At 33.3% G+C, this 9,384-nt stretch overlaps 1 protein-coding gene across 3 annotated transcripts in view; it reads left to right on the top strand.

The window, feature by feature from the left end:
* The first annotated feature begins 5,946 nt into the window (after positions 1-5,946).
* The window catches only part of Fhl5 (four and a half LIM domains 5), a 45,697-nt gene continuing 42,259 nt past the window's right edge, over positions 5,947-9,384 (top strand). For 2 of the 3 annotated variants that reach the window (XM_010603649.2, XM_010603650.3), the window contains exon 1: positions 5,947-6,395. The gene's annotated coding sequence lies outside the window, so the exon portion shown is untranslated. Of the gene's footprint in view, positions 6,396-6,659; positions 6,963-9,384 lie in introns of those variants that run through there. The other variant, XM_010603651.2, reaches the window with a different exon arrangement.

Genomic DNA, 9,384 nt, shown 5'->3' with positions numbered 1-9,384 from the left:
GTAATATCTTAATTACTTTTGTTATATAGTGAGCATTTTTCCCAAAGTTAAATGTGAGTGGTCACAGAAAATTGTCAGTCACAACTCCTTACTCCCCCATCAGCCTCCTCCCTCTCACACAGTTCAGTTAAAATAGTAATATTGTATTAAATGTAAATCTTAAAAGATGTGAATTTCATAAATTGAGTTCTCCATGGAAGTTTTCATTTTCACATGAACTTTATGTGGAATTTTTCACATAAAAATTATTTTCACATAATTCTAAATGTATGCTTCTGGTTTAGTCAAGATGATAATAAATTTTTTTACACTTTTCATTTCTTAAACGAATTATTTGCTATTTGACTTTCAAGTGTAATTACTATACTTATATACATTTTGGCAGAAACTTAAAATGTCTTGGCTTTAAAGAAAAGAAAATGCCTTTGGTATATGAGAAATAAAATCACTTATTTTAAAATTAATAGAAAAACTAAATCTTGCTCTAAGTACCTGTGTGACAAATAATTAAGCTTCTTTTTCCAGTAGTCAGAGGATTTAAATCATTAGAACTTTTTTCCCAAAAATAGAAACCTTGTTTATTTAAAAAAAAAAAAAAAAAAAAAGAGAGAGATCTTGTTTTCTAATGATTACTAGTTAAATGTAACTAAAATAGTTCCTTGGAGTAATCATTTCAACCAAAGGAAGTTTAAAGAATAATTTTATTATTTACCAAAAGAAATTTTGTTATTTTTAATATAATGATAAATTTCAAATATTATAATGCTATTTTATATAATTCCTTATATAGCATTTAAAACTATATATGTATTTTAAAATCTTTAAATACAGTGATCAGACTACCTCTACTCCATTTTAGACAGAAGTGTTAATCTTGAGTGAAAGTAACTCATGTAGTAATTGCTAAGAATCACTATTAAGGTTAGGACTATAACATTAAGTTTAAAAATGTTTTCCCATGGATAAATTTTAATTATATTGTGTATTAAGAGCAAAGTAGAAAAATGACAAATTCTCTTTAACTACAGACCCCACTTTAGATTTGTTTATTCTTCTTCCAAACTATTGAGCACCCACTCAGTTGCTCAGCCATCACTGAGGAATCTTACCATTTCTGTTTCAACATATACCAAAGTAATCGATCTGTTTGTGTTAAACTACATCATAGAAAACAAGTGACAGTGAAGCCATTAAAATAATTCTGACTTGTGCCAGGGATTTAGCCCAGTGGTTCCGCTGCGGGCCCCCCAAGCACAAGGTCCTGAGTTCAATCTCCAGTACAAAAAAATAATAATAATAATAATTCTGACTTAATTTGTGAAAATAAGATACAATGAAGCAAATAAAAAGTTCTTAATCTCTGCGTAAAACATTTTTCATTTGTCAAAACGTTTTTTATTTTTCCACACTAAACAGTTTTTATTGGTTTTGTAAATAAGATTTACATAACTGATTTTGTATATGAAGTTCAAATTTCATTAATAAAGTAAAAATCGTTACGTGTGTACTGTGATCTTAATGGACAGGATTAAGAATATTATTTAAAATAAAATTACCCATCCTATTAACTGTTAATGGCACTTTCAAAATTCATTATATTAATTAATACTAAAATTAATTTGTGGATACATTCTGTGGAAAATGTTTTCAGTTTTCATTCTGAAGATCATTAAAGGATTTGATTTTCTTTTTTTACACATAAATTCCATAATTCTCAATGTCTTTCATTGCTTAGAAATTTCCCATTCATGAACCATTTCATCATAGTAAATCATTTCTCAGCCAGATTTCAGCAAATGCATAGCTATATTCTTCTGTCTTCTAATTTCTGTTATTGAACTTAAAATAGAGATTGGAAAATATGCCCTCTTCTTCATGTTCAGATGTGTTGCAGCTACAGAGCTACCTATTTTTGAAGAAAACCCACTCTGCCCATCCAAATGATTCAGTAAATGGTAGCATATATTATCAAAATCATAGTATGTTTTGATGAAAGCCCGAATGCTATATTAGAATCTTACATTAACAGTTAAATAGTAGTTGCTTAACTTAGAGAACCATCTTTAGCTTTCTAGAAAAGTGCTTCAGTAAGATCAAAAAGGACCAAGGATAAGGTTAAGATGCCACAGTGTTGTAGAGGATACTGCAGTCTGTAGATTGACAAGAAATAGTTCATTGCTTTTTCAGAAATTTCACTCAACCTATGCCCAAATGTGACTGTTTTCTACCAATAACATAATTTACGTTAGTTTGGTCAAGGTGGGAAGATGGAAAGTTTGCTTTCTTTTGCTATAATCAATGAAGTCTTTATCCCAGTTTATATGGCAGATGAGAAAAAACACACACATAAAAACCAAGTGGACATTTAACTCAAAAATCTGGATTATTTTTTTTTTAAATAAAGGCAACCCAGAACTTCACATATGCTAGGTCAACACTGTAAAACTGTGCTGCATCCCTAGCTCTGGGAACACTAATAAGGTAGCTGTTGTTAGAGTGACCTAAAGAACTAGTCAAGTTGGACCTCAAAGGCTGTGTGAAGTAAATAAAGAACAAGTAGAAGAGACTTGCTCTAGACTGAAAATGTAACCCTGACCTCCAAGCTTTCAGAAAAGTTTTTGTCTCACAGCACAAAAAGCTAAATTAAAAATGTATTAAATTTCTGTACATTCCTAGTGTTGTGTTGTTTCTCCATATTTGCCCCTTATTGGATCTCTGTTTCTCTTAAGTATAACCAGACAACCTTGCTGTTTGTTTTGAAGAGCAGAAAGAACAGGAAAGATGGGGTTATGTTGATGGGTGTAATGGATGAAAGGGGATTTAGTGGATTTAAAGCCTTGGCTCAGCAATTTCCTGGATCTTGTATTACAGCTGAATATGAGGAATCCAAATGTAAATTTAAAAAATATTCCTTATTTTCAAGCAGGTGGCTGTAATCACCAATTAAAGTTTAATATAGTATTTTGACAGAAGATGGTATGGGAGAAGAAATAGAATTCAGACTGTCAACAGCAGAGGCTGGATGTGACCTAAGTCTGGAAAGAAAAAGGATTAGCTTCAAGCAAATAGAAGGGAAAGAGTGTCTTTCTGGGAAGAGAAAAGGAGGTGCAGAAGTACTATGACATTAATTACCATAAAGTAATGAGACATCTGGGAAGTCCTAAAGTAGTGAGAAATAAGAAAAGTAATCTGGAAAAGTAATAAGATAAAATGGAGAGACTGGGAGGATATCCTGAAATGCCTTATCAATAATGTAAAAAGTTTAACTATTATCCTAAAAACATACAGAACCTTTAAAAGATTAAATTAGCCAGGGAATAAGGTGATTTTATTTCTATTTTTAACAAAGCCACTTCCATTCTGGAAGGCAATTTGATAATTTACCAAAGTTCTGTAAAATGCACATATTGTTAGTGAAAATAATTGTCTTATCTGCAATGTGGATTTTAAAATGGACTCCCATAGTATACAGACAAAACGTCTTACACAGAAAGGGAGCAATCTTGACTATGAAATAGTTTTGTTTAGAGGCTAGTCCACCAAAGAAACACCAAAAACTCTTAAGTCCCAAAATTTGTCCTTTTTTCATTGTAAACTTGAAGTAGTTTGTCAAAATTGTTGATAAGGGCTGGTAAGAGGAGCTGAGCCTGTAGTCCTTCCCAAATTATTATATACAACCTCAAAAGTGGGTAAGTGCTTGACAACATGAGATAAGGTTTGCTTAAATCATACCTAATAAATGTAAATTAACATTCTAGACTTTTCTTTGTGCTTTTTTCCTACCTAAGTCTTTGTGATTTATATTTTATGTAAATGATCCGTGTGGTTTTGGGTATTGAAGAAAACAATTAGAAGGAAAAAAGCAATATTCTATTATGTATTTCATTATGTTGCCACCATTATTCACAGCCACTTTAAAACTAGTATTTTGTTGATTTGAAAAGTCTCAGTATATTAAGCGATAAGATTCAGAAGTACAACGGGATTCAGCACATGCTACCCGCAAAGTATTGCATCTCGGAATTTGAGAAAACTGCAAACGCAGGAAGATATCTCACATTTTCGCTTCTCCCTGGAGCAGGTCACAAAGCCTAGGAAGGTCACTCTCTACCTTTCATCCTTCTCTTCTGAAGCGGGTCATAGCACCTTCATTTCAGAGATTCTCAATCTACTTAAAAAAGCATGAGAGGGAAATCCTTATCTCTGAGGACACATATAAAGAAGAATCTGGACAAAAGAGGATTTCCTTGCTAAATTCCCCCCCAGTTTTATACTCCTTCACAACTATTCACTCTTTTTCATCAACCAAAGCATGAAAATACACAAGCTTACTTAATATGTCTCTGAGTCTTCATTTCTGAAGATTTCACATCTCATAAAACATATAAATGTGGATGCTTTTTTCTTGCTAATCTGTCTTTTGTTGTAAGGGCCTTGGGCATATACCTAGCAATGGGAACGAAATTTCTCATATCCTATAACTGATCAAAATGTTCTTGGTATTCTAATTAAATGTGCTGTACTCTAATAATAATAATAACTACTATAATAATATAATACAATAATAAATGAAACTATGTATGTATTTATAGGTGGTATTAGACATATATACATTTACACAAACCTTTCCTCATATAGTCAATGTTTATACATGAAATTCTAATGAGATATGCAAAGATTTGGGCTATGGCTATCGCTTAGATTCCTAGTCATTTTAATTTTTCTTTATGTTTTTTTTATTCTTGTTCCACATTTTCTGCAAAAAGCATTTTTATAATTGAATAAACATATTTTAACATTAATATTGCTATATAATGAAATAGTGAAAAGATAGAAGCGGTCCAGATTGATCTCTGCAATTCAAATTGTTTTTATGATTGACATCATCTATGAAGAAAAATGAGGATGAATTGGAGGGATGATGACACATTGATGAGATGTTATTTAATAATGTAGAGCCAACAGAAATTAGGCAGTGTTGGCGATGCTGGAGAATAAATGAGGGGAGAGAAGAATCTAACATGGGTAAATGATTGTGCCATACCTCACCATAGGAAAAAAGAGCAAATTAACAGGATCGGAGAGAGAAAAAATTGATGAGTTTGCAATGTCTGGGGACTTCTAGACAAAGATCACAGTAGATAACAGGATACAAATATGAAAGCTTGGAAAATGATACTTGATGAGAGTGCAGATGTGGGAGTCGTAGCATACAGCTGGTTCTATAAGGAATGCTTTGAATAAAATGATGCATACTGAACAGAGAATGAAGCTCTAGAGAGAAAGAATTAGTAAAGGGAGAGGTGTCTGAGGATGCTGAAAACAAGGAGAAAATCAGAAGAGTGTAGCTTAAGGGGAACTAAGGAAAGAGTTTCAAGAAGCTGACATGGCCAGAGATGAGACATTTCTTTTAAGATTTACATTTTTTTAAAAAATCTATGATCATAATGAAGACTTTTGGTGGAGTGGGCAAATGAAAGGCATTGCATTAAAGCTGAAGATGGTGAAGAAGGTTCTGAAGTTGAATCAGTGTAGATAATGTCAAAAAAGCATACTGCATAAACCAAAAGGGCAGAGGCCCCAAGGCTAGATGGGGACACAGGCACTTTTATATGTCCAAGACTCTTGCTTTCCTATAAAAGGAGGAAAATAAAGCCTGGTTAGTAGGGTTATCATGTTTAATCAAATCTGTAATTAATGAAACATACCTTTGTCCTTTAAATAAATCAGAATTTGTTTTTGCTAATCATCATATTTTCATTTCACAATGCCTTAATCACAAAATCAGTTTTTGAATCAAAGCTTAGAGTAAAGTGTCCCTGCATTTCCCCAGCTCATACTTGATTGTATTTGGCAGAGATTGACCTAAAAAAAAAAAAAAGAAAAAAAAATATATATAGTAACATATGTCTTTAGCACCTGAAACAAGTAAAGTTTAAATTTGGTCTGGGAATGGATAGAATTAAAGCACAATATATCTTTTCTCCTCCTACCTAAGAAATGGCCTTAAATGGAGACTCTTGGAATATATGTCACTGTATAGATCAGTATGACCCACTAAGAATTCCTATTGTGGATATTTCACCAATATGAAAATGTTCCTTCAAATCCAACTGTTGACATCTGTGGTCACTTTCATGTTTTGAATTGAAGATTCAAAGGGCCAAATGAACACCCTTAAATGAAGTCATACAGCATGGATATGACATAACAATTGTTACCAGCTCATAGGGAAGTAGGCAGAAGCAGGAAGTGTTAAGTCCACATCACAGGTGCAGAGAGTAGGTAACTATCTGGAGTTAGTCTATTCAAATCCACGACTAGAATTTCTCAAGAAAGAAGGAATAAAGGCCACAATTCAAGGTTCCTCTCTCAAGCTACAAAGAACTCCACAGGTGAGAACATGGGTCTCTGTCTCTTCCAGATAGTTCAGCAAAACTGATCTGCAGTTTAGCCATTTGTAACCTAAAAGGAGGCTTCTGATAGCCACCATAAAACAAAACCAAAATCAGATTAATCTAGGAAAGAAAAAAAATCATCGTTTTAGAGAATTTGCTTTATAAATATGCCCCTAATTTGGCCTCATCAATGGAAATTTCTCTTGTGTATGTATCTATATGAGTGCTGTATATTTGAAACTTTTTAAAGCTTATACTATTACTGGTAGAATTTCCCTTTAAGGATGTTCTGGGAAGAATTTGTGACTTGTAATTTTAACTAGAAATTAACAAGGAGTGGTTTTTCAGCCCAGTAGGAGTCAGCTATGTGCACGTCACAAGGCTTGGAGGAAACACAGAATCTTTTTTTTTTTTTTCCCTACAAAGTTGAAAAGGCTATAGTGAGGAGGGCTTCTCAGTGCTGTTCCTTTTGGAAGTTGGCATATTTATATATCAGTGGGGCAAAAATCATCGTATATTCTTTCATATTGTTTTAAGTCATAGGAAGAAGCAGCTTTAACAAAAGTAAGTTTTCCCTTCCAAAATGTTTCCTCTGTGTTTTGTTTATGTGGTATTTTTATCTTGTTGAATTTTAAGGATGAAGTATTTGTATAAACTTTCCAGTGACTACTTGAGAACTTTTGCATGGCAATTATGTATATACCTTGAAGTATCTTAGCCATTTGAGCAAAGCATTATAGAATTTTATCTGCAGACCTTTTTAGATCTCTCATTTGGATGACTTGTTTAAAGATGTACACAGTGGCCAGAAAATTCTGGACTTGCCTTCTGAGTTATTGTAATGATCTTATTTTGTGAGCGTAGTTTCATTGTTGTAAAAAGAACAGAAGGGATCGTGGGTTTTATTTTTGCTCAATTTATTTGAATGAATGACATCATTGAAGATATTTTAAAACTGTATTTGTATTTCCAAGACATATTTTGAAGCACTTATAGATTTTAAGAAGTTAATGAGATTCTTGCTTTCTTTCAAGAAAAATCTGCTTACTTTCCAGAAGCAGGCATACTTACAATAATTAATATAGTCTGAAATTTCCTAAGATGAAATTACAATAATTAATATAGTCTGAAATTTCCTAAGATGAAATTAAAATATTTGCATGTCCAATGCTTTTTGAAACTGAGATCATTATTGAGGAAAAAAGCATGAGTCCCATTAGGGTTAATGCTTCCTCATAGTCATACTCTGTCATTCATTTGAAAACCAAATGTAGTTCGTCAGCTGTCATTTTGAATCAGAAATGTGACAACTAAAAAGAATCATTAATAAAGCATATACTTCTTACACATAAAGAGTAAGAAAATTCTTGAGTCATTTTGGCCAGCATTTCATATCCTCAATAAAGTGCATGAATTAAATTTCAACACAAATATTTCAATCATGTCATAGAAGATACTTCTTAGCATATGCATTATGATATATGCCAGAAGCCATGATCCAGATTGCTTGATGGGGAAGGTAAACTTTGATGCCTCTTTTCTACACTTGTTCTGCTTATTTCCATATTATTGTGAGTTGCCAGCTCTGGGCTGTTTTATCTAAATGAGTAGCAGATTTGTGTTTCACTGTAACATCTGTGATAAATTTCCTTCTTATTTTTATTCTATTTTCCAGCAACATTTTGAGAAAAGCTGGATTAATTTAGGTTTCTTAGGAAAGCAAACATTTTGCTTATAAAATTGAAAATATCTTACTATTTAAAATGTTTTACTGTCTAAAACATTGTAGAGATGTTTTGGTTTTTTTTTTAAATGTTTTTCAATGTACGAAACATGGTCTCCTTAGAAATGCAAACCAAATACTTGGACTCGCAAAGGAAGTTCGGAATCCAATATAAATTAGATGAGCTTGGATTCCCGTATTATTAAATTATCTTTTTTCTTTCTATTTCTCTTAGTTACCCTCTAGTACCCTAGAAGTTTTGAAGAGAAGGGGGGAATCAGATTCTTTCCCACAAAAAATCACCTTAAATCCTCTCAAAATTATAAGCTTCAGCATTTATCTGTACTCTGACATCTTTGGAATCATAGATCCCCTTAAGAATCTGAGAAGATCAAAGGACTTTCTTCTTAGGGAAAAAAACCTAGTGAATACAGTGACGGTGAGGGACATCAACGACAAGTCAGCTGAACATTCTGGCACGGCCTTTGTCTTGGTGCCTTCCAGAATGCCCAGTAGTTTATGAAATCCCCTCCCCTGTCTTTAGCCCAGCCACACGGCTCTTCTTGGCTGTCACCACAGTACACTTAGCCTTAGTAGTCATTGTACTCTATTTTATTTCCTGCTGTTGCTCAAAATGGAAAACTGGGAAAGCTAACTTCTTCCCCCCTCTCAAATCACATACTCAAAATCTCCAAGTTCTCCCTCGGCTCCCTCTAAAATTTACCTACTTCTTTCTTTGTCGTTATTGTTGCCCTGTTTTGCCATTTTCTTTCACTTGGTTAACGGTACTACTTCGGTTCATCCTCAGGCCTCTACGATTGTCTTCTTCCACTGTACTTTCCCTGTTGATTATATGTAACACCTAATTCCTTCTCCGGGAATGTATTCTCATAGAGGCAGAACAATAGGTTAAAGCCAAATCTCGTCAAACTTTAAGGGGCTCAAAATCACCTGTGGAGTTTTGTTAAGCTGTGGCTTCTGGTTCTAGAAGTCCGTGTTAGTGTCTGAGTCCTGGCATTTCTAACAAGCTCACAGATGTTGATATTATGGTCTATGAACCACACCGAGGAGCAAGGATTTGGAAGATGCCTTCTTGTGTCAGATCTATGCATCTTGTTTTCTCTGTCTATAAAATGGCAATCCTAGATGCCCCTCTTTTAGGTATGGTGTGATGAATAAAGACACTGATATAAGAAAATCACTTGCAACACTCCCTGGCACAGTCAATTTATTCCAAGTCAAGACTGAAAATTTTAGCTTGTA

Source organism: Fukomys damarensis, unplaced genomic scaffold, assembly GCF_012274545.1.
Source record: "Fukomys damarensis isolate Sample0158 unplaced genomic scaffold, DMR_v1.0_HiC HiC_scaffold_14, whole genome shotgun sequence".
Lineage (NCBI taxonomy): Eukaryota > Metazoa > Chordata > Mammalia > Rodentia > Bathyergidae > Fukomys > Fukomys damarensis.
This window is presented reverse-complemented; position numbering and strand designations above follow the sequence as displayed.